At 40.2% G+C, this 21838-nt stretch overlaps 1 protein-coding gene across 1 annotated transcript in view; it reads left to right on the top strand.

Moving 5' to 3' along the window:
• The first annotated feature begins 3941 nt into the window (after positions 1–3941).
• CKAP5 (cytoskeleton associated protein 5) overlaps positions 3942–21838 on the top strand; it is a 109432-nt gene continuing 91535 nt past the window's right edge. Inside the window, exon 1 of the mRNA XM_060018807.1 lies at positions 3942–4011. The gene's annotated coding sequence lies outside the window, so the exon portion shown is untranslated. The remainder of the gene's footprint in view (positions 4012–21838) is intronic.

The following is a 21838-nucleotide window of genomic DNA, read 5'->3' as shown; positions in this document are numbered from 1 at the left end:
CTAATGCCCACAAGGGTTTCACTGTCCTATTATTAACCTCCATATGTGGAACTGAGAGACCCCAGGAATAAAGTAGGTACACATAACTCTAATAAATACATAGATAAATGCCATTTGACGATAATCCTAGACTGGCCAAACATGTATTGAGCATCTACTATGGGCAAGGTACTGTATTAGGTTTCTACAAGGCTCTACAGAATCTGCCATTCCCTTCTCTCCATTATCAGACCTCAGCTCCTACTACCTTCCTGCTGCCAACTACTCTGCTCCAGCTATACTGGCCACCCTGTTTCTCAAACCTGCCAGATATGCTCCCAACTTAGGGTCTTTGCATAGCTGTTCCCTATGGCTGGCACTTTCTTCCTCTAGATATACTCACAGTGAACTGCTTTGCCTTACTCAAGTTTTTGCTCAAATGTGATCTCAGTGAAACTCTGACCACCCTTTATAAAATTAGTCCTTCCAACTCCACTTCCCAATCCCTTTTACCTTGTTTTATTCTTTTCTATTTTCCCATTGCACATATTGTCTAATAATATACCATATGATTTTTTGTTTGTTTCCTCACTATAATGTGAGCACCACGAGGAGAAGGATTTTTTGAGAGGAGGGGGTCTATTTTGTTCACTGATAATCCCAAATGCCTAGAACAGTCCCTGCACATACTAGATGCTCAATAAATATTTGTTGAATGAATGAATACATTAATGGAATCAGACATCTAATGCCCACCTTCTAGTGGGGCTGCACTTAAACCATATAAGACAAAAAGGGATTTTGCCATCTTGTTCTAAAACTCTCCAGGGTCTAGACTCTGCACGTTACTTAATGATCAGAGTCCAGGTTACCATCACTCTCTACTTAAATGTAATCTTCAGTTTATTTCTGGTAATATTTATTTTTTTATTTTTATTTTTTTTTGCGGTACACGGGCCTCTCACCGCCACGGCCCCTCCCGCCGCCAAGCACAGGCTCCGGACACGCAGGCCCAGCGGCCCCGCGGCACGTGGTACCCTCCCGGACCGGGGCACGAACCCGTGTCCCCCGCATCGGAAGGTGGACTCCCAACCACTGCGCCACCAGGGAAGCCCTCTGGTAATATTTAAATAAAGTAAACATGACAATGATCAATAACTGAAGAAGACTATTTCTATATATTTCTAGCCTGTTTCTCAAAAGTTATTGTGGACTTCCCTGGTGGTGCAGTAGTTAAGAATCCATCTGCCAATACAGGGGACACAGGTTCAAGCCCTGGTCTGGGAAGATCCCACATGCCGTGGAGCAACTAAGTCTGTGCACCACGACTACTGAGCCTGCGCTCTAGAGCCTGCGAGCCACAACTACCGAGCCCGCATGCCTCAGATACTGAAGCCCGCACGCCTGGAGCCTGTGCTCTGCAACAAGAGAAGCCACCGCAACGAGAAGCCCGCGCACTGCAACGAAGAGTAGCCCCCACTCACCACAACTAGAGAAAGCCCACGCGCAGCAACGAAGACCCAACACAGCCAAAAATAAATAAACTAATTAATTAATTTTAAAAAAAGGTTATCGTGAGCTTTTTGCTTCAATTGGCTCCTCTCTCCTACCTCCACCTGTGGATCTGTCCTCATCTCTTATCTTTTCACTCTCTCCACTCTGTGGTCTCATCCACAATTTCATCTTTTCACTTTATGAAGGTGATTCCCAAATTTATATCACTTGAGTCCTAACCTCTTTTCACAGCTCTCACTCTGTATTTCCTGGGCCTACTTACATGATTCCATTTGCATGTCTCATTGGTATGTAAAAGTAAACAGGTCTGAAACCAAATACCTTGTCTTCCCTTTGAGACTGGCTTCTCCTGACTTTCTACTTCCATTTGGTCAATCAATGCCTCCGAGTCCCTAGGCTCAAATCCTGGCACACTCTGACTCATCTCCCTAAATGGGCCCCACCCTCACCTTTATACCTAAGCTAGTCTGTTGCCAAATCCTTCCCTCTTTCTTGAATCTGTTCTCATCATTTCCACCGCTCATATCAGACTCCTAACTTTGCTCTCAACTCTAACCCATTTCAGAATTAGACAATCAAAGCTAGTTTTCCTAAAGTGCAATCCTGATTTTGTCACTCCCTTGCTCAGAAACCTTCAATAGCTCCCCACTGCCTACTTTAATAAAGTACAAATTCCTTACCCTAGTATTCAAGACCCTCCAAAAACGGTTCCTAACTTTCTCTGTTAATCTGTGTCCCGCTACTTCCTAACATGAACCCTGTTCTAAAATCAACCCACATGTTCAACTCCCAACATACTATGTACTTTCTTGTCTCTGTGCCTTTGCCTGTACTTTTCCAAATACTAGACATTCTCCCTGCTCCTTCTATTAAAAAAAATTTGTTTTAATATGTCAGTGGTAAAAAATTCATTTCCCTCCCTGGCAAGTCCCATCCCTATTAAGTTTTTTGAAATTCCAGTAATGGTCTAACCATTTTCAGGCATGCACACAAATATACATACGTTTATAAGCATATATAATAAAATCATTCCATATATGTATGCTTTTCTGCAATTTGCCTTCTTTTCAGTGAAAGTTGGTGCCTTTTTCTAACCAGCATGTATAGATTAACCACATTCTTTTTAACAGTTGCACAGTGTTCTATTGAATGGATTATACCATAATTTATATAATAAGTTCCCTATAGATGAACATATAAATTTCAGGGTTTGTTGTTGTTGTTGTTTGTTTGTTTTCTAAATCAGTGCTGCAGTGAATGTCTTTGTACATTTTTCTTTCCATACATGCATAGGTCTGTATGACAAATTCCCATCAGTAGCATTACTTGGCCAGAGATTATGTACATTTTACATTTTAATAACTGCTAAATTGGCCTCCTAAAAGTTTGTATCAATTATACTTTTACCAAGAAGTGAGTTTGGGTGTGTATTTCTCTAACTCTTGGCTAACCAAAAGTTGTTAAACTGTTTCATCTTTGCCAGTTTGATGGATTAAAAAAAAATTGTTTTATTACTTTCACCCATCCCCTCTCCATTTCTTAGTCTCTTGGCTACATATGATTTAAATCCCAGATTAAAAATCCATCCCCCTAAAAAAAAAAAAAATCCCCTTCCCAGATCCTCCCCCATCTAATTTCTCCCTTCAGTTAAACATCTACAGCTTTTCTTTTATATTGTTCTCATATTGCTTTGAATTTTAGTGACTAGTCTGTATGTTTTATTCTTCTGACCACTGTAGTTTGCAGATTCCTTGGAAATTAGGACCAATGTTTCATAGAAACATTGGATGTAGAGCTAAACAAGAATTTTCGGACCAAATTAACCAAGCCCCTCATTTTTATAAACAACAAGATTTATCAAGCCTTTGAAGAATGCATTACTGTTCAAAGCCCATTCCTAGAAATTCAATTAGTTATATTAAATCCTCACACTAAGTTTATAAGGGAAACATCATTATCCCGTCTTACAAATGAGGAAACTAAGCTCCAGATTATTTACTAAGAAGAGTGCTTTACTCAGAGCAGGTCTAAGACCAGAATCCAGCGTCCCGCCTCCATTCACCCTCCTTCCACTGTAATCCAGCAGCCTCTCTGGTTTTCCTCACGCACTTAGCTGCGCAATCAATATTTGGTGAATGAAATGACTCATAAAAAATTGCCAAGTGTTGACAGTAGTTTAAATATCTGTAATTAAATAAAGCAAACCTGCTGACAGCCGGAGATGCCCAACTCTCCACAGACCTTTCGCGCTTCTTTTCGGGGTTTTCTGCATCTTTCGCTCCGGCGACCCTCTCCCCACCGGACCAAGCAGCGCCGGGTTCCAAGGGAAACACGGCTGCGCGTGGCCCCTTTAAGGCTGAGGGCGGCGCGTGCCCATAGTTCTTTCAAATGGACCAATAAGAAGGGCGATGGGCGGTCCGCCGAGGACCAATAAACAACGAGGACACTGCGGGGTGTGCGGCGGCCCAAGCGGTTTCAAACGGCTTAGAGCAGACCCTCGGTTCTGACCCAGCGGAGGTGAGTGGCCCACCCGCCTAGGCCCTTGAGTTCACGAGTCGCACGCGCGTAGCGGCCCTGAACCCCGGGCGGGGAGCCTCCGCGGACGCGCGCCTCCCTCGCCCCACGAACCCGGCGGGTCTGAGGCGGCGAAGCGGGGCGGAGGCCGTGGGACTCGCGGCTGGGAGGGCGAGGGGCGTGGGCGCTTGTGTGAGGCGGAGGCCGGGGCTGGGATCTGGGTGACCAGAGCGTGCCGCGACGGGGTTCGGGCGGTAGCGTCCTGGGGACGCGTGCGGCGCAGGGCCGTGCCTGGCGGCTCAGGGTGTTTGGGTACTGGGGCGGGGGCCTGCGAGCCGGCCCGGCTACGGCGCCCCTCGCGTAATTGTCAAATGAATGAATGAGTAAGAGCCTCCGAGGGCTGTGGTGGTCGTGAAGGGCCTGGTCGCCTCAGAGCGTGACAAGGACAGTGGTACCGGGGCCTGCCCGCGCACCTGGCTCCCCACCGGCTTGCTGCGATTTAAACGATTCGGATCATACCGCTCCGCCCTTCCGCCTGGTTTTCTCTCTCAGAAGGTGTCAGTAGAGTTAAGGTATCTTTCCAGCTCTGAAGATTTGGGGGACCAATACAATAGCCAGCAGTGTAGGTGAAGCAGGCCTTGCTACTTTAGGGTGAGGGCTTGGTAAACTAGATTCTTGCTTTTTAGCTCTTACCACTCCGGCGGTTGAGATAGCTACCCTGCAATGGTGGTAATTGTCGGGCTGGATTTAAATGCATGCGTTTTGTTTCTGGGAGAGAAAACGGTGAAAGTCGTGTTGCCAGAGTGGCTGCTGTGTGTTAGAAAATATATTCGTGTTGATGAATCTTAACAATGAGTTTTTCATTCAGCATCAATAGAGGATGAAGAGGTTTTTGCAGAACTTGCCCCAAATTTATGCATGGCTCCAGTTTAATTCTTAGGGGAATCAAGGCTTCAAATCGTGGCCCAGAAATGCTCCCTGTCTTATTTTATGCATAATTATAGTAATTGAAAACTCATTTTGAGAGAGGTGAACTCCTCCTATCTCCATTTTTATCACCCTGAAAAGTCCTTCTTTGACCTAAAGAGCTGATAAATTAAGCTAACAATCTTTTGAAACTTTTAAGAAATCATAAAAGATTTGGACTTAAGTGACTGGATAAAATGTAATGTTGTTTTTATAAAATGATATAGAGAAAGGTGAAATCAATATATTTTGCCAGCATAAATTAAACCTAGTTGGTAAACCCATGAGAAAAAAATTTTACACAAGTTTTTAAAGTTTGTTCACTCAGGCAATGGCAAGCAAAGATACTCCTTAACAATATACTATATAACGTGTTACTTTAAAAATTTTAACAGACAGCTTAATTTTAGCAGCAGAGTTTTAACTGCAATAAATTTGAGTACCTTAGTATTTTGAACACTGTCCTAGGTTTTGGGGAGGCAATTAAAAATAATAAACATTTAACAGTGTCTTAGGTTATTGTTAAAAATCTTGATGAGGAACGAAAACTTTTCTTCATATTGGAGCAAAGCCATACTCTTTTATGCTCCTTTGACTTAATAGAGTCTCATTCATTCATTCAACAAATATTGAGATTGATGCCTACCGTGTGTTAAACATTGTTCTAGATTCTGGGAATACACTAGTGAACCAGAAAAAGACAAAGCCCCTGACCTAAGGGAGTTTGACAGTTTTATCTCTCAAACAATTTGCTGTAGCAAATTGTAGTTTCTATATAATCCCTCTGGCTAGCTCTAGTCCTTGAATAAAATAAATGCTCAAATACTTTTACCAGCATTAGTTAACATTTATTGAATATTCACTAGGTGCCACGTTTTATCTTTTTTTATTCTCACAACTTTTTACAGATGAGGAAACTGAGTCTTAGAAAGGTTACGCAGCTTGCTCAAAATCATACAACTGATAGAACCTCAGTTTGAACCCAAGTTAGTGTGTCTTCAGGGCCTTTGCTCGTAACCTCTGGTTGTTCTATGTGAAGTAATGAGATCTGTTAGGGAGAATTCAGGGTCATTTTCTGGGTAGAATCTCCCCTCACCCCCTCCTTTTTTAAACTTCTGTCACAGACATAATGAAATATGAACCATAGGCATGGTGGGTTTTAGAGGGAAGGTGGAGCAGTTCAAAATACAGTATTTACCATATGGGAGATGGACAGCTGTGACAGTGGGAGGGGGACTAAGTGGGGGCATAAAATTGAGATCTGGATCTCATTATGATTGATGGATTCCTGGTGATCAATGTTGGAGAGGTTTGAGATTTTTTTTTAATTTTAATTAATTTTAAATGCATATTACCTGTAGAGTTCAGAATATGTTACTTAGCTTTTTTCTGTCAGGGCAGTTGCCTTGACTGCTTGTTTATCTCAAACACATTAAACTTATTCTTTTTTAAAATTAATTAATTTTATTTATTTTTGGCTGTGTTAGGTCTTCGTTGCTGCGCGTGGGCTTTCTCTATTTGTGGTGAACGGGGGGCTACTCTTCGTTGCGGTGTGCGGGCTTCTCATGGCGGTGGCTTCTCTCGTTGTGGAGTACCGGCTCTAGGCATGCAGGCTTCAGTAGTTGTGGCACGTGGGCTCAGTAGTTGTGGCTTGCAGGCTCAGTAGTTGTGGTGCACAGGCTTAGTTGCTCCGTAGCATGTGGGATCTTCCCGGAGTAGGGCTCGAAGCTGTGTACCGTGCATTGGCAGGCAGACTCCCAACCCCTGCGCCACCAGGGAAGTCCTAAACTTAATTTCGTTTTGGCCTTTGTGTTTGTTCTCTCTGCCTGGGACTTCCCACCTGCTCTACCCCTACCTCAAGCCTGTCTTTGTATATATAGGCTTCACTCAGTTTGCAACTCAAAGGTCATCTCCTTAAAGAGGCGTTTTCTAAGCTCCAATTAGAGTAGCCCTCTTGGTCATGTTTACCTCACTTTCTTTTATTTTCTTTTTTTTTTAAACTTCATAGCGTTTATTGCTATATGATAGGCCATTTATTGTTTGCTTGTATATTGTCTGATTTCCTCACAGAAATGAAAGCAGAGCAGGGGAGCATAGGTTTTTGGGTTTTTTTTTTTTCATCTGTGAGGTTACCTCAATGACTCAAGCAGTGCTTGGGTCAAATAAGGTGGTCAGAAAATATTTGCTGAACAAAGTTGGCCAAAACTGGCATAGTTTTCTCCATGTAATGAAGTGATAAAGACAATATATAACTAACCAGTTGGCTGTGTTACAGTGTCTTTGGATGTGAGCAATATCTTAGCAGATTAATTTGGAAAGTCTTCAACTAAGAATCATGGAAAAACGATAGCTTTTTGTTTGTGTTGACTGGCAGAGAAGGCAGATCTGGCTTCCTCCTCCCACTTTTTTTCCCCCTATTTTTAAAAACTTTCAAATCTGTAGAAGTTTTTAGGGGTACTGGTCAGGTATAGTGGAATGTTCCTGTATTGGAATTTATCTGATGTTTTTCTCATGATTAGACTGGGGTTATGAGTTTTCGGGTGGAAGATCACAGAGAGAATGCCATATTCATCACATCAACATGATTTGTGACTGTTGATATTGATTTGATCATATGGCTGAAGTAGTGTTTGTCAGGTTTCTTTACTCTTTTCATACTGTGCTCTTTGGAAGGAAGTAATTATGTACAGCTCACTTACGGAGAGAGGAGTTGTGCTCCCTGTACTTGGGGTGGAATATCTACATAATTTATTTGAATTTCTTCTGCATGGGACATTTGTCTCTCTCTCCCCATTTATTAATTTAATTAGTCAAACATTTATATCAGTATGAACTGAAGGATATATTATACTTTGAGTTATAGTCCAGTACTACTTTATTTTGTTGCTGAAATTGTTACACCTTTATCCATTGAGAGCTCTTTCTGTTGACTCCTGTGCCCCTTTAACATTCCCACATCTGTGTGTGTGTGTGTGTGCGCGTGCTGTTTTTATTTAGTTATATTTGAGCACTTCCCTACTTTCTGGCACTACAAGGTGCTCTAGGCTCATCTTGTATATTTTGTGTCACAGTTCTAGAATTAGCCATTTCTCCAAGAAGCCCTGGCACCTTTTACTGGAGAATGGTAATAAAAACCAAGATCTGGGCAGTAAGTGTTCTCATTGCTACTGGGGTGTCATTTTTTGGGGGCCCTCTCAGCTAACAGAACAAAGAAATATAGATGTATGTGCTAACTGGTGTATATAGACATATCTATAGATATTTCTATATGTCACCATCTGTATCTATGTTGAGTTAAATATGAGTTCTTACTGATATCTCCAAGTCTAATCCATTACCATACAGATCATTCTAGCCTCCTCCCCCTTGTTGATCTGAATTTCCACTTCAACAGTGAGAAACTTGGCTTCCATCATCCATTTACTTAATTGTTCAGTTCCAGTATGCATGTATAGCAATATCTGAATCGTTAATTCACACTCCCATAGGAAACTTTATTAACTAGAAGTACAGTGCTTATATGCAGTTCCTTTTGCCTTTAGTTTTCAGACTCCATTCATTTCTGAAGTTACCTAGGTCAGTTCTTTTTCCCCACCCACTTCAGTGAGGTGGTTTCACACATTTGTAAGATAGTTAGATTCTCTTGTCACAAGTCTGCATTCTTTTATGGGATCCCCAGTCTCCTAAATGACTTTTTTAAATTAGCGTGCATTAAAGTTTACTCTTTATGTTGTAAACTTCTGTAGGTTTTGACATTCATAATGTTATTTATCCACCATTACAGTATCGTAAAGAATAGTTTCACTGCCCTAAAAATCTCCTGTAATTCACCTATTCATTCTTTTCTCCCTTGCCCACCCCCTTGCAACCACTGATCTTTTTACTGTCTCCATAGTTTTTTCCTCTTCCAGAATGTAATATAATTGGATCATACACTATGTACCCTTTTCAGACTGGCTTCTTTCACTTAGGAGTATCTATGTAAGGTTCTTCCATGTCTTTTCTTGGCTTGATAGCTCATTTCTTTTTTATTGCTGAATAAGATTTCATTGTATGGATGTACCACAGTTTGTTTATCCATTCACCTAATTGAAGGATATGTAGGTCATTTCTAGTTTTTGACAATTACGAACAAAGCTGCTATAAACATTTTTGTGTGTGTGGACATAAATTTTTAGTTCTACTGGGTAAATACCTACAAGTGTGATTGCTGGATCATATGGTGAGACAATGTTCAGCTTTGTAAGGAACTGCCAAACTCTCTTCAAAAGTGGCTGTACCATTTTGTATTTCCACCAGCAGTGAATGAGGGTTCTTTTTGCTTCACATCTTGTCAGCATTTAGTTTCATCAGTTTTTTTTGGATTTTAGCCATTCTAGTAGGTGTGAGGTATCCCACTTTTCGTTTTTTTTAAGAGAGATTTCCTGAATCTTTTTCAGAAATCTGACTTTTTTTCAGCTAGGTTATTTAGAAAGCTTCTGAGACTTAGGGTTTTTTTTTTTTTTAAGAATTTATTTATTATTTATTTTTGGCTGTGTTGGGTCTTCATTGCTACACGCGGGCTTTCTCTAGTGGCGGCGAGCGGGGGCTCCTCTTCGTTGCAGTGCGCAGGCTTCTCATCGCCGTGGATTCTCTTGTCGCGTAGCACAGGCTCTAGGCACGCGGGCTTTAGTAGTTGTGGCATGCGGGCTCAGTAGTTGTGGCTCATGGGCTCTAGAGTGCTGGCTCAGTAGTTGTGGTGCACGGGCTTAGTTGCTCTGTGGCATGTGAGATCTTCCCAGACCAGGGCTCGAACCCGTGTCCCCTGCATTGGCAGGCAGATTCTTAACCACTGTGCCACCAGGGAAGCCCTCCCACTTTTTTTAAATTTTGTTTTTCAAGACATGACTTTTTTGAAGATAAATAATAGGGGTTTGTTTTTTTTTTGAGAGGAAACTTAAAAAATAACCTTTTTATTTTGTAATAATTTTCAATTTACAGAAAAGTTGCAAAGATATAGAATTCTATATACCTCTCACCCAGTGTCCTCTGTTGTTAACATCTTACATGATACATTTGTCAAAATGAAGAAACCAACATTGATGCATTAGTTTTAACTGAACTCCAGATTTTGTTGGGATAGCTGTAGTTTTCTATTTATATCACCTTTCTGTTTCAGGATCCAGTCCAGGGTAACCTGTTGCCTTTACTTGTCATCCCTCTGAGTCTCCTCTGGTCTTTGACAGTTTCTCAGTCTTTCCTTGTCTTCATGGTCTTGACAATTTTGAGTACTAGTCAGTTATTTTCTGGAATGTTCTTCCTTAGGGTGTGTCTGATTTTTTTTCATTATTAGACAAGGGTTATGTGTTTTTGGAAAGAATGTTACAGAATACTATCATTTCCTATCAGGAAATATGCGATATCCACATGACATCACTGATGATGTTAACCTTGAACACTTGGTTATGGTAGTGTTTGCCAGGTTAAGTAGTAGTACTTTTCCCTTTCTATACTTATTCTTTTTTTTTTAAGTTTTGTTGTTGTTGTTTACTTATTTATTTTTGGTCACACCATGCAGCATGCAGGATCTTAGTTCCCCAACCAGGAATCAAACCTGTGCCCCCTTCAGTGGAAGCACAGAGTCTTAACCGCTGGACCACCAGGGAAGTCCCTATGCCTGTTCTTTGGAGGTGAGTGACTGAGTCTAGCCCATCCTCAAAGTGGGTGGGGGGCTTAAATTCTACTTCCTGAAAGGAAGAGTATCTACATAGATTATTTGGAAATTTGTAATGAAGATTTGTCTGTTCTCTCCCATTTATTTTTCTGTTTAACCATTTATCTATATCAGTATGAATATCTGTTTTAAAAACTGATTCTTTGTTATTTATTTTTGCTCAAATTGTTGCAGCTTTCAGGTTGGCTCCTCCTGTGTTCCTTTGACATGCTCCTATCCATTTTTTCTTTTTGAGCATTTCCTTTCTGTACAACAAGATGCTCCAGACCCATCTTATATTTTCCCTGTCCCAGCCCTAGAATCAGCTGTGGTTCCTTTTATGGGACAGTGGTATTTAGAAGCCGAGATCTGGATATTAGGTGTGCTTATTGCTAGGGTGTCATTGTTCGTAGGCCCTCTCAGGAAACAGAGGTAGGTATGTATGTATACTAAGTCATTTATATGCATATACATATAGTTGTTTTATATATTTCCATCTGTATTTACATTAAGCTAAACATGAATTCATACAGGTCTCACCAACTTTCAGAGGAAACTTATGTCCCAAACACATGTCCTCTTTGTGGTATGCTTTTTACTGAGGTCTAACTTCTCTCCCAATAACTCTTTTTGTTTAATTTTTAATAAATTTATTTATTTTTGGCTGCGTTGGATCTTTATTGCTGCGTGTGGGCTTTCTCTAGTTGCAGCAAGCAGGGGCTACTCTTCGTTGCAGTGTGTGGGCTTCTCACTGCGGTGGCTTCTCTTGTTGTGGAGCACGGGCTCTAGGCATACGGGCTTCAGTAGTTGTGGCTCGCGGGCTCTAGAGCGCAGATTTAGTAGTTGTGGCACACGGGCTCAGTTGCTCCGCAGCATGTGGGGTCTTCCTGGATCAGGGCTTGAACCCGTGTCCCCTTCACTGGCAGGCGGATTCTTAACCACTGCGCCACCAGTGAAGTCCCCCATAACTCTTTTTAAGTACCACAGAAAACATTGTTTTCCCTTACTTGGTAACAGCAATTGTTTATTCCTAGAATATGATCTTTGTTCAGAGATGCATTCAAAGTAAATTCTGACTCAGTTGGAATGGCCAGACATTTTTGGCATAGATACGATGTCAGATATGCCTTGGTGACCTCCTGTCTCTTCAGACATAATTTTTATTATTTTGTGAAGAGATTAGAAACTTAATTCTTTGATATCTTGATTATATTTCTTAGAGGTTATTTTTAAATTTTTAAAAAATAAATTTATTTATTTATTTATTTTTGGCTGCACTGGGTCTTCGTTGCTGCACGCAGGTTTTCTCTAGTTGCGGCAAGCGGGGGCTCCTCCTTGCGGTATGCGGGCTTCTCATTGTGATGGCTTCTCTTGTTGCAGAGCACGGGCTCTAGGTGCATGGGCTTCAGTAGTTGTGACACACGGGCTCAGTAGTTGTGGCTCGCAGGCTCTAGAGCTCAGGCTCAATAGTTGTGGCACACAGGCTTAATTGCTCTGTGGCATGTGGGGGTCTTCCCGGACCAGGGATTGAACCCGTGTCCCCTGCATTGGCTCACGGGCCCAGCCGCTCCGCGGCATGTGGGATCTTCCCGGACCAGGGCACGAACCCACCTCCCCTGCATCAGCAGGCGGACTCTCAACCACTGCGCCACCAGGGAAGCCCCTGGCAGGCAATTCTTAACCACTGTGCCACCAGGGAAGTCCCTTAGAGGTTATTAATTAAAGCGACTTAAATTCTTTCTATAAAGATGAGAAAAAAGTTGAGTAGTCTCAAGTATTTCTTGAAATAAAATTCATTCATTTAATGCAGTTGTCTTTTTTCTTTTTTCAAGCATAAGGCTTAAAAGTAGTGTTTTATTTATCTGCAAGTTAAATACCAGGAAATAAACCAAAAAAGTATTTTCTGCAGTCTAAATTTTATTGACTTCCTTCAAGTAGATCCTACTCCCTCTTTATGCACAGTTTCACTCTGCTTGGTTTTCTTTCTTTCTCTTTCTTTCTTTCTTTCTTTCTTTCCCTCTCTCTCTCTGTCTCTTTCTCTCTTTCTTTCTCTTTCCTTCCTTCCTTCTTTCCTTCCTTCCTTCCTTCCTTCCTTCCTCCTTCCTTCCTCCTTCCTTCCTTCCTTCCTTCCTTTCATTTTTGGCTGCATTGGGTCTTCGTTGCTGTGCGCAGGCTTTCTCTGGTTGCGGCATGTGGAATTCTCATTGCGGTGGCTTCTCTTGTTGCGGAGCACAGGCTCTAGGCTCGCGGGCTTCAGTAGTTGCAGCACGCAGGCTCATTAGTTGTGGCGCATGGGCTTAGTTGCTCCGCAGCACGTGGGATCTTCCCGGACCAGGGCTCGAACCCATGTCCCCTGCATTGGCAGGCGGATTCTTAACCACTGTGCAACCAGGGAAGTCCCCCTGCTTGGGTCTTTAAATCAAGAGCTAAAATTAGGCAGCACTGCTCTAAGCTAAAGTGTTAGTTTGATCACAAAGTTTGAGGAAGGAAAGCTACAGAACGTAAAACATTAAAATTCAAAAAAGCCATATTGGAACCATTTGGTTTTGATGCAAGAGTCCCTCATACCTCTTTGGCAGTACATCTTGAGGGTTTTGCTACATTGATTGCTCAAATGGATTATCCTGAAAAGTTTAAATAATTATCAGTCTACTTTGTTTAAGAAGACTGGGAGGCTTATGTATTTTCTTAGATTTATTTTACATGGAAAAAAGTTACATAAAATAATTGATGTTGGGACTTCCCTGGTGGCGCAGTGGTTTAGAGCCTGCCTGTCGATGCAGGGAACGCAGTTTCGTGCCCCGGTCTGGGAAGATCCCATATGGCGTGGAGCGGCTGGGCCCGTGAGCCATGGCCGCTGAGCCTGCGCATCCGGAGCCTGTGCTCCGCAACGGGAGAGGCCGCAACAGTGGGAGGCCTGCATATCGCAAAAAAAAATAATAATAATAATAATTGGTGTTTCAGGGGTAAACCTCTGATACCTGGCAAACTTGGCTGTCTAGAACATCTCTTTCTCTTAATTTGTTTTGCTGTTTTACTTCTTTTATGTATTTTTTTGCAGTGTCTTTTTTTAAATCATTTCATGTCCTTATTCACTTAAAATATGAAGTCTCTCATTTTTAGATTTTAGGAATTTTTTTCAGTACTCTAATTACACACTTTTCTTCTGGTCCTTTTTCTTATGTGATACATTCCTTTTAAAAAAGAAAGTCTCATGAAAAACGCCTAGTCTAGAACTAGCATGAGTTCTTCATTTGGGAGTAAAGACCAGATCCCATATCAGAAATCTCTGGGCAGTAAGGGAAAACAGTTTTTTTATGCTTTAGAGGACTGCCCACTTATTTTGAGCTATGTTTAATATGGGGGATTCCTCCAAACAAAATATGGACAGTCCCCTTGAGTATTATAAAATGACATTTACTTGTTTAACTAGTAGTAAATTTGCTTTCTATAGGATAAAAAGGAATAGATTGCTTATACACCCAATGAAATGGTTTGTTTTAGATCAGAGGAGACTTGCCTTACTTGGTCCCAAGAGCTCTAAGCTAACTTAGGCCTTTCTTGAACCAGAGGACTGAAATGTGGGTTTGGTTAAGTCTGAAGTCTTTCTAAAATCTCTAGATAACTCTGGGATGATGCTTATAAAAATAACACAAGGATAGCCACTGTTTCTTGAGTGCTTGATGTTTCCGTGCCATCTGTTAGTACTACTTCCTTGCATAAAGTCACTGGCTTTGTATGATCTGGCCCTTTTCAGTCTGCCCTTTCTCTCAACTCCTGTTTTGGCCACATGAGTTGCAGTTCTGTTCTTTATCTTGCCTAGCTCTTTCAGGCTTTTCACACACATGCCTGAAACAATCTCTTATTAAATCTAGTCATTATGCCTATGCCTGGCTAATCCATATTAATTTCCTTTAGTTCTCAGCCTAAATATCACTTTCTCAAGGAGACCTTCCCTGACCCTCCAGTCCAGGTTAAGTACCTCTGTTACACCCTCATAGTATTGCCCCTGGGCTACTGTATTTCACTTCCCATACTCAGTAAGTAGATAAGTGCCTAATACAGAATAGTGTCAGATCATGAGATGCTACTCTGTATTAGGTACTTAGCTACATACTAAGTGTACCTGTGGGACAGGGGGATAATATGGGTATTTGCGGGGATTCTTAACAGGTATAAAGCAGAAATCTCATTTTCACTTCAACAGTTCACCATTACAGTTAGTTGAATCACCTTAGGCAAGTTAGTTAACCTCTATGCCTCAGTTTTCTTGTCTGTAAAATGGGGCTAATATCAATCTCAGAGTTATGAGAATTAAATGAGTTAGTATATGTGAAGTGCTTAGAATAGTGCCTGGCACATAATGAATGCTCCAGAAGTGTGTATTAAATAAGGAACCACATGAAGATGGTACTGTTACGACGGATAATGAAACTGAGGCTCAGCTAGTGTGTGACAAAGCAAGCTTTAGAACTCAGATCTAACTCCAGCGCCCAACACGACAATTTAGATTGAATTTAATTTTGACTAGAGTGCTCTGTAATAAGATTTATTACAAGCAACTGTTCTGCCATGACTTTACCAAATGATTCTAAAATTAAAATTTCCCTCTTTTAATGGATTTTATAATCAAAAAATAGGTACTAAAAAAAGTGACAAAAATCTTATAAATTTTTTGAAATCTATTACTTAATAATTTTTCACTTTGAAAGTGGGTTTACTTTAGAATTCCATTAAATATATCATGTTTCCCTTTCACATTTGAAATACGCATTCAACATACAATATTTTATTTATAAACTCAAAGAACACATTTATTGTATATTTAAGACTTCTATGATTTGATGAAATTGTGCTATTTTAGGAATTATGTGTTAGAGGACGAAGCACTCTGCTGGATGCTGGGGTAATAAATAAGATTCAGGGGGCTTCCCTGGTGGTTCAGTGGTGAAGAAGCCTCCTGCCAATGCAGGGGACACGGGTTCGAGCCCTGGTCTGGGAAGATCTCACATGCCATGGAGCAACTAAGCCCATGCGCCACAACTACTGAGCTTGCGCTCTAGAGCCCACGAGCCACAGCTGCTGAGCCCACATGCCACAACTACTGAAGCCCGTGTGCCTAGAGCCCATGCTCCACAATGAAGAGTAGGCCCCTGCTCGCCACAACTAGGGAAAGTCCGTGTGTAGTGACGAAGACAAAATGCAGCCAAAAATAAAAAAATAAATTTATTTAAAAAAAAAAAGATTCACATCTTTCTTTCAAAGGAGATATGGTGTCCAAAAAATGTTAAGGGGAAGAATTGAGGCTTATGGGATGAGTATAGACACATCCATTCTCAAGGTGCCAGGCTGGAATTATAAAGTTTTAGAGCTTTTAAAAGCATTATGATAGAAAATATTGAAACTTGTTGTTTAAAAAAGAAAAAAGAGGGCTTCCCTGGTGGCGCAGTGGTTGAGAGTCCGCCTGCCGATGCAGGGGACACAGGTTCGTGGCTAGGCCCGTGAGCCATGGCCGCTGAGCCTGCATGTCCGGAGTCTGTGCCCTGCAACGGGAGAGGCCACAACAGTGAGAGGCCCGCGTACCGCAAAAAAAAAAAAAAGAAAAAAGACATGGCTAGGTATTAAAGTGAGAAGTAAAAATTCTTTAGCTAGTCCCTTTAGCTACTCTTTTAAAGTGGTCATAGTTAAGTTTTCTGTGGATCCATCCAGAAAAGTTTTATGTGCTTTCAAACATGTACAATGTTGTATTAGTTTTCTATGACTGCTGAAACAAATGACCACAAATTTGGTGGCTTAAAACAACAGTAATTTATTCTCTCACATTTCTGGAGTCCAGAGCCCAAAATTTAGGGTGAGTAGGAGTTTAAGATTAAAATATACACACTACTGTATATATAAAAGAGATAACCAAGGACCTACTGCACAGGGAACTACACTCAGTATCTTGTAATAACCTATAATGGAAAAGAATCTTAAAATACACACGTGTGTGTGTGTGTGTGTGTGTGTGTGTGTGTGTGTGTGTGTATGTATGTATATCTGAATCACTTTGCTGCACGCCTGAAACTACCACAACATTGTAAATCAACAATATTTCAATAAGAATTTTTTAAAAAATTTAGGGTGAGTCTTACTGGAGGCTAATATTGAGGCAAAGCCATACTTCTCCAGAGGCCCTGGGGAAGCACTGCTTCCTTGCCTCTTCAGCTTCTGGCGTCTCTTGGTATCCCTTGGCTTGTGTTGCATCACTCCAGCCTCTTCTGATCTTGCTCTTCTCCATCTTCACATCGCCTTCTTGTCTGTGTGTGTCAGATTTCCCTCTGTTACCCTCTCATAAGGGTACATGTGATTGCATTCAGGCTCACCCAGATAATCCAGGATGATCTCCCCATCTCAATATCCTTAATTTAATCACATCTGCAAAGACCCTTTTTCCACATAAAACATTTAAAGTTTTTAGGGATTACAGCCCAATATCTTTGGGGGTCATTATCAGCCTACCACCAGTGTGTATGACCCTCTTTTTTATTTTTACTAAACACAAAAAAAGGAATTAGACTTCATAGGCTATCTCCAAATTTCTTTTTAAAACTTAATAATAGATTTCTTCCGCATCAGTATTTAAATATCTTCTTTAGTCTTCTTTGTCTTTTTTTTCTTTAAATACCTATAGAGCATTTTATTGAATAGACAAGTATCTCACTTTTTTTTTAATTGCAGCTTAAAAAAAAAGCATGTAACAAAATAATTACCATCATAATCATTTTAAATTAACTACATTCACATTGTGGTGAAACACATCTCAAAACCTTTTTCATCTTGCAAATCTGATACACTGTACCCATTAAACAACTTTCCTTTTCCTCCTTCCCCCAGCCCCTAATAACCACCATTCTACTTTCTGTTGCTAATTTAATAGTTTGGATACCTCATGTAAGTGGAATCATATAATATTTGTCTTTTTGTGACTTGCTTATTTCACTTAGCATGATATCCTCAAAGTTTATCCATATTGTAGCGTGTAACCGGATTTCCTTCCTTTTTAAGACTACTATTCCATTGTATGTATTTACCACATTTTGCTTATCCATTCATTCATTTTTCTGTGGACATTTGGGTTACTTCTACTACTTTGAACATGGATGTACAAATCTGAGCCCCAGCTTTCAATTCTTTTGGATATATATATACACACACTCATACATACACTTAGAAGTGGAATTGCTGGATCATATGGTAATATGGTGTTCTATTTTTACTTTTTTTGAGGTTACTCCATACTGTTTTTGAGGTTACTCCATACTGTTTTCCATAGCAGTTGCACCATTTTACAATCCCACCAACAGTGTACAAGTGTTGCAGTTTCTCTACATTCTTGCCAACGTTTGTTATTTTCTGTTTTTTTTTTAAATTGGTTTGTTTATTTGATAGTAACCATTCTAATGGGTGTGAGGGATATCTCATTGTGGTTTTGACTTGTGTTTATCTGATGATTAGTGATGTTGAGCATCTTTTCCTATGATCGTTGGCCATTTGTATATCATCTTTGTAGAAACGTCTATTCAAGTCTTTTGCCCATTTTTAATTGGGTTATTTGGAGTTTTGTTGTTTTGGGAGTTCTTTTTTTTAACATCTTTATTGGAGTATAATTGTTTTACATGTTGTGTTAGTTTCTGCTGTATAACAAAGTGAATCAACTATATGCATACGTATATCCCCATATCCCCTCCCTCTTGTGTCTCCCTCCCACCCTCCTTATCCCACCCCTCTAGGTGGTCGCAAAGCACCGAGCTGATCTCCCTGTGCCATGCAGCTGCTTCCCTCTAGCTATCTATTTTACATTTGGTAGTGTGTATATGTCAGTGCTACGCTCTCACTTTGTCCCAGCTTACCCTTCCCCCTCCCCATGTCCTCAAGTCCGTTCTCTACGTTTGTGTCTTTATTCCTGTCCTGCCCCTAGGTTCATCAGACCATTTTTCTTTTACGATTCTATATATATGTGTTAGCATACGGTATTTGTTTTTCTCTTTCTGACTTAACTTCACTCTGTATGATGGACTCTAGGTCCATCCACCTCACTACAAATAACAATTTCGTTTCTTTTTATGGCTGAGTAATATTCCATTGTATATATGTGCCACGTCTCCCCCCCTCAATTTATTTATTTATTTTTGGCTGTGTTGGGTCTTCGTTTCTGTGTGTGGGCTTTCTCCAGTTGCGGTGAGCGGGGGCCGCTCTTCATCGCAGTGCGCGGGCCAATCTTCATGATGGTGCGCGGGCCTTTCACTGTCAGCCTCTCCCATTGTGGAGCACAGGCTTCAGACGCGGAGGCTCAGTAGTTGTGGCTCACGGGCTTAGTTGCTCCACGGCATGTGGGATCTTCCCAGACCAGGGCTCGAACCCGTGTCCCCTGCATTGGCAGGCAGATTCTTAACCACTGTGCCACCAGGGAAGCCCTGCCACATCTTCTTTATCCATTCATCTGTCGATGGACATTTAGGTTGCTTCCATGTTCTGGCTATTGTAAATAATGCTGCAGTGAACATTGTGGTACATGACTCTTTTTGAATTATGGGTTTCTCAGGGTATTTGCCCAGTAGTGGGTTTGCTGGGTCATATGGTAGTTCTATTTTTAGTTTTTTAAGGAACCTCCATACTGTTCTCTGTAGAGGCTGTATCAATTTACATTCCCACCAACAGTGCGGGAGGGTTCTGTTGTGGGAGTTCTTGATATTCTCTGGATATTAACCCCTTATCAGATAAATGATTTATAAATATTTTCTTCCCTTCTGTAGGTTATCTTTTCACTCTGTTTATTGTGTCCTTTGATACACAAAAGTTTTTAAGTTTGATATAGTCCCCATTGTCCTATTGATTTTTATGTATGGTGTAAGGTAAACGTCCAACTTCATTCTTTTGCATGTAGCTATCCAGTTTTTCCAGTCACCATTTGTTGAAGAGACCATCCTTTCCCCTTTGAATGGTCTTGGCACCCTTGTCATAGATCATTTTACCCTAAACGCAAGGGATTATTTTTGGGTTCTCTATTCTGTTCCATTGGTCTGTTTGTCTTTATGCCACTACCACACCGTTTTGATCATTGTGGCTTTTTAATGTGTTTTGGAATCAAGAAGAGAGCCCTGCAACATTTTTTTTTCAAAAGTGTTCTGACTATTCAGGGTCCTTTGAGATTCCATATGAATTTTAGGATTAATTTTTCTATTTCTACAAAAAAAATGCTGTTGGAATTTTGAGAGAGATTGTGTTGAATCTATAGATTATTTTCTGATATATGGAATCTTAATAATACTAAGTCTTCCAGTCCATGGGTATGGGATGTCTTTTCATTTATTTGTGTCTTCTTTAATTTCTTTAAGCATTGTTCTGTAGTTTTCAGTGTACAAGTCTTTCATCTCCTTGGTTAGATTTATTCCCAAATATTTTGTTCTTTTCAATGCTATTGTAAGTGGAGTTGTTTAAACTAACACAACTTTGTAAATGAACTATACTCCAATAAAAAATTTTTTTAAGTTTATTTTAGTATATGTAAGTTATACCTCAGTAAACCTGACTTAAAAGTTCTTAGATTGGGGAACCTCTTCTCCCTCTGATCCTCAGTTAACACTACTTCTGACAGCTGAGAACACAGGTAACTAGGAGCAGTCGGGGGTGGGGGGACGCTGCTATACGTTTTCATTTTAGTTTTAAAAGGAATGTAACAGAAAAGGCAGACAGTATTTGTTGAGCGTTATGTATTTTATTTACCAAATACTTAATGTATAGCAATTAATTCTAGGCACTTTACAAATATAATAAACTTAACTCATTTAATTCTCCTAATAACCCAATAAGGTGAAAAAATTCCTCATTTTACAAATAGAAAACAGAAGCACAGAGAGGTAGGAGTTGTCTAAAACCACACAGCTAATAAACGGCACAACCAGATTTGAACTAAGCATTCTGGCCCCAGAGTCCATGCTCTTAATCTCTAACTTGGCCTCTTTCCTTCACTGAATATGATCTAATAAGGAATTCCAGTTAATGCTTAAAACTTCTTTCCCCCTTGCTCTGGCTATGTGTACAATAAATATTTTTCTTATCTCTGCTTGATTTGTTGCAGGAAAAACATTACAATGAAGAAGGATTTTTTAAAAGCACAAGAAATGCCACCTTTCTAATATATGAATTATCATTTTCCCATGTTTTCTTCCATATATAATATTTGCTAAATCATTTCCTAAACAGTTTCAACTTTGCCCTGTTAAGGAGAATACTTCTATCTGGTAATTTGTTGAATTATGAAGGTTTTACATGTCCAGTTGAGTCTCTTCATGGTATAGTAAAGAAAAGGATACAGTAACCAAAATAAGATGGGCTGTGTTTGGGCTGTGATATTTGGTAAGATATCTAAGTATTACTTAGGAATATTTATATAAAATGTCTTTGCTTTGGGGCAAAAGATATAAATCTGATTGTACTGAGCTGTACAGTAAATGGATTTTTTTCTCTCTAAATTCTTAATTCACTAATAAACACAGCACTGGGTATTATCCATTTGTGTGTGTGCATGCGCACATATACTCACTGCAGTATGCTTATTGAAGTTATCTGGACTCCTGTGTCAAAATAAGTGTTGGTCATACCTTTTGTGTTAATTATTTATTGAGTATTCATTTGGTATCACACAGAAAAAAGATGAGTGAGCTACATTCCAACCCTTGCCCTTGAGGTGCTCACAATCTAATGGGAAGGCTGATCTACAAACTGTTACTCTCAGAGCAGTGTGATAAGCTTGATACAGGCAGAATGAAAGAAGGTCTTAATTACTTAATTCAAAAGTATCATTCACAGTTAAATGCACTTTAAAATGAGATTTTTTTGGCAGTTCAAAATCAGACTATTCTAATCTGAATCAGTATCTCTTCATGATAACCTTAGCCTAGAATTTTCTAAGACTTTCAGAATAAGGGTAATCTGGGTCTGCTCCATATTAGAGCAGTCTTTGGGCCTGTTCTTTGGAATCTAAATTTCCTCTTGAACCCCTTTTTGGGATAGAAGATGTTAGGGCACTTGTAAATGGTCTTTAGCTTTACTAAATTGATTCCCATAGAGGTTTGGTGGTGGCTTACAGTTTTAATAAGGTATGTTTATTCATCAAGATTAGATGAAGGT

Source organism: Delphinus delphis, chromosome 8 (assembly GCF_949987515.2).
Source record: "Delphinus delphis chromosome 8, mDelDel1.2, whole genome shotgun sequence".
Classification (NCBI taxonomy): Eukaryota; Metazoa; Chordata; class Mammalia; order Artiodactyla; family Delphinidae; genus Delphinus; species Delphinus delphis.
This window is presented reverse-complemented; position numbering and strand designations above follow the sequence as displayed.